At 36.7% G+C, this 7991-nt stretch overlaps 1 non-coding gene across 1 annotated transcript; it reads left to right on the top strand.

The window, feature by feature from the left end:
- Positions 1-6037: 6037 nt before the first annotated feature.
- LOC122114062 lies at positions 6038-6144 on the top strand. Its single transcript, XR_006148517.1, has one exon. It is a non-coding gene; the product is annotated as a U6 spliceosomal RNA (small nuclear RNA).
- Positions 6145-7991: the final 1847 nt, after the last annotated feature.

The following is a 7991-nucleotide window of genomic DNA, read 5'->3' as shown; positions in this document are numbered from 1 at the left end:
GTAATTATTAATAAAAAGTAACTCTGAATTTATCGAAAAGTTAGAAGACTAAAGTTCTCACTCCATAGTGGAATCTGCATAATTAAACTGACTCCTGCTACTATCATCAGAAAATGGAGACAGCTCCTAAACTTCCAATACTAGGTAAATTACCCTCGACATTCACTTAAAATGTGTGAATATGATGCAGAAGACATTACTCATGTAACTGTAACCCCTCTGTACACGATTTTTACTATAAAATGTATAAAAATTAGAAAAGTGGAATGATTGACAATGATCCAGATGTATTGTACATTGAAATGCACATACACATTATTCAACACTGACAAAATGAAGTGAAACTCCTTTGCATGACTTGCTAAAGATTAAATTTTTTTGAAGTTTTAATACTAAATGACCAGAGCATAAACCTTTAGAGATAAATAAGAGGATAGCATTGACATATTGTTGAGGCTTGTGCTCCTTTCAATACACAAAAAATTAATGTGTCAAGTTTGCTGCAAATGTAAATTGTAATTTGCCAATTCTTTTTGCAAATTGCCCAAATTATAGAGAACCAAATTCCACTATCCCTTCAGTCTCACCAAAAATTCGTATAGACCTTTAGGTTTCTCGGTTGTTTCTAAATATCTTAATGTAATGCACGGGAACCAAAACTAAATTCTTTTAAAATCATCTCACTCAGACATAGGTATGGATAGATAATTGATGTGTGCAGAATCAGAAATATTCAGAAGGCTGTAAATGAATGCTTAGTAATTTTCTCTCTTCTGGGTCATAGAATACAGCCTGTCCTTGTTAGGAAAATTTAGGAGAATGGAAAAGGAATAGGACGGACTACATCATCAATAGGCGAGGACTGTTTATTGTAGAAAAGCAGGTTTGGAGGTTGTGTGAGGGAGCTGAAACAGGATCTGAGTTTTTATAGGAGGACTGAGCAAGGAGGTAGAGGTTAATGAAAAGCCCCTAGGTCAAGGAAAGCGGGGACCTTTCAGTTGGGCCCACAATGGGATGTTTACAACTGGGATTATATAGATTGTCCTGCCTGCACTTAAAAGGAGTTCACACATACCTGGGATTTGCCTGTATTGTGTATGAGCCTGGGACAGCAGGGTTGGGGTCAATCCTTCATATTCCATCTTTAGATACATGAAATGATAGGGCCAAGTGGGGAGAAGCAAGTTCTTCATATAGGGTCTTTGGATACATAAAAAGAATTGGGCGGAGAGAGGAGAATCATGCAGGTATGAGAACAAAGCAGATTCCATCATTTTGAACCCTGGAGTATAAAAGGTGGAGGGGCATCATGGTCTTTTCTGGTTACTTCCAGCTGTCACCAGTGTGTCCAGGAGTCACTGGGGCTGGCCTCTTCAGGTCCAGGTCTGTGCTCGGTTCAGAAGAGTGTAAGCAAAGCCTCTGGGTGCCTGCAGTAATAGGATGTCCTTGACTTGGTCCCAGGTTTGAGTGAGGGCTGTTATCCTGTTAGACAGAAACTTGAAAATGCTGAGATCAGGCAAAAGGCTGACAAGGTGGCAGGACTAGTTGATAAGAGTGACATCAGAAAACACAACCAGGGAATAATCCAGAAAAGTTCCATTTGGATCATGAGCCTATAACCAGTCAGAAACTAGGGCTGGATTGGAGTAGTTAAGGGCCTGGTGAGAGACCTTGATCATTTCCTATAAATAGCAGGTAACAAAGGCAAGAATGTAAATTCCTGTGCATTTAGAAGTTAGACAGATATGGAAATTAGATGGACAAGCTTCTGAACGTGTTTCTATTGGCCTCCTGGGTCTGGTTAATTTTGAAAGGGCAGTCACAAAGTCGCTGATGTAACATCTTTTCCTCTTATTCTTTTCCACCTTGTCCTTGGATCTAGGTGCTTGTGGCTGGGATATGGGCTTTGAACTCAAGGCCTGAGCATTTTCCCTGAGCAATTCTGCTCGAGGCTAGCATTCTACCACTTTCAGTCACAGGGCTACATTTAGCATTTGGCTGGTTAATTTTTGAGCCAGCTTCCACCCTGGCTCTTTGATGGTTAGTTGGGTGATAGAGTCTCAGGGATTTGTCTGCCTGGGCTGGCTTTGAACTGAAATCTTTGCCACAAAAACCCTTTATCATTTCCAATTAATGCAACAAGGAGATCAGTGAGAACAAGTAGAGTTTATGTGCACCCTACCAAGAATTAATCAACAAATACTTGCCAGAACTCTGCAATGACAAAATTCAAGAGATGGGATGAGAGTTTGAGCATACCTTGTATGCCTGGAAAACCTGATAACTAAATTGTATGAGAGGCTCTCCTGGACTATACATGTTTCAATAGTATTACAACATAGCTGGCTTTTTCATATCAGGATGAGTAAGGTTTAAAGAGAGTGTCCACAAGAGTCTTAGTGTTTGTAAATCTAAATCAGTCTTTTACCAAGAATCAGCTGTGTGTGATGGAGTCAGGCAGGAATCCAGTGTACCATGGTGGAGGTAGGATGGTCCAGGCAGGATCTGGGCAAGATTGCCTCCCTCGGATGAATTTTCAAAACTCCTGGTTAGTTACTTACAAAATTATACACAGACGTTAAAGAAACGACTTTAGATGGACATAGAGAATGACATGCTACTTTTAATGTTAAATAACAGCCAAAAATTACTTACCAACTTTACTCACAAGCTGTCTTTTAAGGCATACTCATACCATCTCTTATACTCGAACTTTCTGGAGACAGAAACAGATATGTGCAACAAACATTTTAAGACAATTCTTACCTCCTTACTGGTTTGTTTTTCATCACAGCTGGCTAGGAGCTGAGCTGGGTCTCATTCCTTTTACTACTATCCTTGAAAAAAAGGTTTTCTTTTAACAAGCAGCACATTTGATAGGAAATATCACTATCAAGACATAGAAGAAGACAACTTGTTACACAGTTTTTATAATGAGATTATGTTGAACATGTTTTCATACACACACATTTAAACTAAAGTTCTAAGATGCACTTGGGTTTTTAAAAAAAGGAAATTGGCAGTTTATTTTTTTGGAATTCCAGTGACAAAGTGATATTTTTCCCAATATGATAAAACCACGTGGTCAATGTCAAAATAGTAGGCAATACCAAACAAAATGCAAGGCAAATTTTGACAAACAGAATTTCAACCCTTAAACCAACATTGATAACAAGAGCAGAAAACCTTTAAATCAATTTTGGGGATGAGGTGGATTAGTATATGAATTAAATATGTTAACCCTTAGAAGAGTGAAGAGGAGAAGGGAGTAAGGTTGGTGGAAGAATGGGGGATGTAGAAAAACCCATCATGTGGTCTTAGTACCCCCAGATAGAGTGTCTTGTACATCTCATTGCTACAATGGGTCAACCTGTACTTTTTCCTTGTATCTTAAATGAAGAAATGCTGGCTTGATTTATGTTGATTCTACTTGTGTAGACACACCTAAAATCACTCACCAAGTCCAAAAGCACACAAATGAAATGCATCTTTTGTCGGTTGGTACAATTGTATTCTACACATTTATTGACAGGTTACAAATTATTCTCAAATTTTAATACATTTCAAATACTTTTTCTTATTTTCATGGCCAGGAAATGGAAGACCTCAGACAGCAATTCTCACTTTAGACTTATCACATGGGTTGGTTAAATGTTGACCTGAGCTCCAGTCTTCTGTGGACTCACACATTACTTAGGAATTGATGCTAGCTGTTGGAAAAGAGCTCAAGGAAAGATGCCGTATAACTTTATTCTTTACCAGGGTATTCTCCTGCTTTTTTGGTTGTTGAGAGTGTCTACAAGAGCAAACATTCTATGGGGAGCAAGGAGACACCATATGACCTATACTTACTGAGATTTCTGGGTGATTTGCTATCACTTGTACTGTATTTACAAGTCGAATCTGTCAAAACCTACCAGTTCTAAGAGATAAGAGAAGTGCTAAAATAAGTCTTAGAGACAAATATATCTTCAACATATTTGGTTCCAAGCATTCCGTCTAGGGCATATTCAACAAGTAGTGAAACTTGTGTTGGCTGTATCTATGCGTCTTTCTCCATGTGTGCATGTATACATGTGTATATATATATGTGTGTATTTGTATGTAGAGCAATATACATGTGTACATATATAAGGGCATATACACACATATATTCATATATAAATAAATATATATGTGCATATATTTATATATATTAGGTGTTCAGTGATTTAATCTAGACTTCCCAGCACATTGTCATTCTCACAAAGTGTACATGATAAACTGCTCTGAGGATCTGTGCTCACTTCCCCCACTTCCTTGTTTTTCATCCCTGTGAACAACTTCAGCCTACTTTCCATAGGATAGCTTTGTTTTTGTTACTTACTGATATTAAAAGAAAAAGGTTGCTTGTAAAAGGAAAAGATCTTTTAGGATGCAGGTTAAAAGTATTTTATCCATCCCAATGATTCCTATGAGGAAAATTTGTAATAGTACTAAAAATGAAAAGGAATTACTAGATCTGTTGTTTTGCCATTTACAATGGCAAAGAATAATATCACTTCACTCTTATAACTCTTAAAGAATGCAAGGGTAACTGATCGTCCCTATCATGTTCCCAAAATCCCAGTGGTTCCTGAAGGACAATAGTAGCTCAGCAGAAATTCTAAGTAGCAGACATGGAGCATGAAAGAGAAAGAGAGGAAATAGAGAATGAAAGAGAAATATCATAATACTGAAAGTGCATAACAGATAAACAAGAGCTGCATGAGAATATTCATACTGCTATCTTTAGACTCTATATGTACATTTGAAGGTATTTGATGTATGATAACCCATCAACACCACATTCCTCAGCACCACATAAGCAGAAAATGATGGAAGTGGTGCTGTGGCTCAAGTGGTAGCAATAGCCTTGAGATGAAGAGCTGAGGAGTAGTACACAGGACCCAGAGTTCAAGCCCCACAACCAACAGAAACAAAACCAAAACACTAAACACAAAACCGTCTCTCAATTTTGTGGCCTCAACTCTGTAAAACCACTGTTTCAGCCTAGGGCTAGGATTTATGTGTGGACATTTATCAACACTCCTGATTCAAACTCTACTTGAGAATATTTTAGTCAATATTTTGTTCTTAATTTTGCTCTTTGTAAATTCACATGCACCTATAAAAATGGTGTGGCCATCCCAGTAACATTCTCAAAGTACCTCGTAATGATGACTTATAAAAAGTTGTATTATATTACAACAAGGAAAACAATGCTGCAAATAAAGAAAACCAATAATTAAATATTAATGATTAATAAAATAAAAACCAAATACCATTGTTTCCAGTATTTGAAGTGTACTACATATTAGATTTTACTATTTTCTCATATTCCTGCACATTTAAAGCTGGCTAAGATTATGGTGTTCAACAAGAGTTTTATAGGCTATGAGTAGTCTTTAAATTTACCCTCTAAGATTACTATTTATGTCTCATCTCATCATCTGTATATGGTTTATATAATCATTTTTGTTCCTCGGTAACATATAAAGTAAGGAAGCCCTAAAGTTTTTACAGAAACTGTGTAGTTAACAAAGTCTTAACTCTTCACTGTTTCTTCATACAAAGACTTTGCAACTTCTCATTAGTAAAGTTTCTATAAACTCTGAAATGTACATACTTAGTTGTATATGTCTGCTACCATAAATTTAAATACTTTATAGAAAAGTTATATGACCTACCAAACAATCTTAATTTTGGCATATAAGCAAATTCCCAAAATTAAACATATTTAAAACATTAAAACTTAAAAAAGTACTTAACACTTGCTGCAGTGTTAATTATGATAGGTGCCTTGTATAGAATAATTGAATTTCTCCTCCTACATATCTGTTGAACAACAAATACCTGGAATTATTTTGTTTTAACATATCTTGAATTTAGTCTTAAATGTGTGCTTATGTAAGAAATACATGGTTCTAAAATTTCACGACAAATCTTTTGAACTTACTTTTTGTTGAATTGTCTAGTTTAAGAAAATCAATTCTACTTTATATATAAAAAATGTTCTGTGCTCAATTCAACAGCACATACACTAAAATTGGAACAATACAGAGAAGATTAGCATGGTCCCTGTACAAGTGTGACACGCAAATTTGTGAAGCGCTCCACATTTTTACAATAACAGATGCTGGAGGGGATGTGGCAAGAAGGGAACCCTACTTCCTTTTTGGTGGGAGTGTAAACTTGTTCAACCACTTGGAAAGCAGTATGGAGGTTCCTTAAAAGATTCCTCATAGAGCTCACAAATGACCAAGCAATCCCACTTTTGGGTATTCACCTAAATAGTCAGCAACAAGACCATATAAAAATTACCAATACAATTATGTTTATTGCAGCATTATTTCCCATAGCTAAGATATGGAACCAACCAGGATGCCCCTCAGTAGATGAATGGATCAAGAAAACGTTGTGAGTTTGTGTGTGTGTGTGTGTGTGTGTGTGTGTGTGTGTATGGGAATTCTATCGTCCATCGGAAAGAATGACATCACCCAATTTGTTACGGAATGGAAAGACTAGGAAAAATTATATTAACTAAAATAATCCAAGTCCAAAGAAACATCAGTCACGTGGTATCCCTTATTGTCAATAATTAATATATGTCGTGAATAAGCAGAAAAGGTCAAAAGCTATGTGCATGTGAATAGATAAGGTGATGTTAAGCTTAATGAACCCCAAGATAGGGACACAAGTGGTTTTTTTTCTTGCTGTTGTTTCTAAAGTATTTATAATGTACGATGTGATTTTTTTTTGTTTTTTATATGGTCCTCCCACACTTTTTTTTTTTGGGGTCCAGTAGTGGGGCCTGAACTCTGGGCCTGAGTGCTGTCCCTCAGCTCTTCAGCTCAAGGCTAGTGCTCTACCACTTCAGCCACAGTTCCACTTCTGGCTTTTTTTTCTTAGGTGGTGCTGGGAATCGAACCCAGGGCCTCAGGCATGCAAAGCAAGCGCTCTTACCACTGAGCCACCTTCCCAGCCCCTGAAATAAACATTTTTTACAGTCAACCTTGAAAAGCCATCTTGATAGACCATTTCTGTAAGTGGTAGCAGAATATTATTGATGGCTTTGCAAGGATGCCAGATTGCCTCATTTTGAGATAATTAAAACAGGAATTTAGTCAGCTGTTTTTTTTTATCATTAGGACAAAAACCCATTGACTCTAGTCCAGGTGATCACTGTGGCCCAGAGAAGCTAATACATTGACTAGTAATCCTAGACCTCTAAAAACAAAACAAAACAAACAAGTAAAAATCTCCGGTAAGCAAGGCCAGTCAAGGCTCCTATCACAGTCTACATGAAGTCAGGCAAAATACTGAAGCTGGGAGTCATTTAGCTGATAACTATTATATTTTTTATGAGGCAGACTGAAATAAAAGACTCCTGAGAGAGGGTAGGAAAGACTGATCAGAGGGACTAAAATTGGTCACACAAAGATTGGAAAATAGAATTCCTTATAAAACAAATAAATCATAGAAAGCCTGTGCACGTGAGAACAACACAGAAGACCAATTCCAGAAATGCACATTTTCTTAGAGGTCACCTTAATGAATTATCAATTGAAATTTTTGAAATTTAAATATTTGACCCAAGTGGAAGAAGGACAATTGCTCAAGAGAAAGAAAAACTCATCACTCGGTTAGGAGGTCCAATATCACATTAAGAAGTAATCAAGCACAGATTTGTAATAAAAAGAGAAAACAATTATTCGAAATGAGGGTTTCATTTGTTTTGATGTATATGTTTTTGATTTAGGTGCTAGCGATTACCATACAATTGATCCAGTCCCACAGTTGAGTTGACATTGACTGCAGTATTCCCACATGAAGGAAAAGAGAAAATTTACAAATGTCAGATCAAATGAGTTGAGGATGAAGTGTTTTAATAGTAATATATGAGGTTTAGACACAGGTGAAGAGGTGGATTTTCTTTTATAAAAATTCCCCATTTTTAGCCTGGTGACAGT

This window comes from Dipodomys spectabilis, unplaced genomic scaffold (genome assembly GCF_019054845.1).
Source record: "Dipodomys spectabilis isolate Male_0828 unplaced genomic scaffold, ASM1905484v1 ptg000105l, whole genome shotgun sequence".
In the NCBI taxonomy this organism is placed as follows: Eukaryota; Metazoa; Chordata; class Mammalia; order Rodentia; family Heteromyidae; genus Dipodomys; species Dipodomys spectabilis.
Note: the sequence above shows the minus strand (reverse complement) of the source record. Positions and strands in the feature narration are given on the sequence as shown.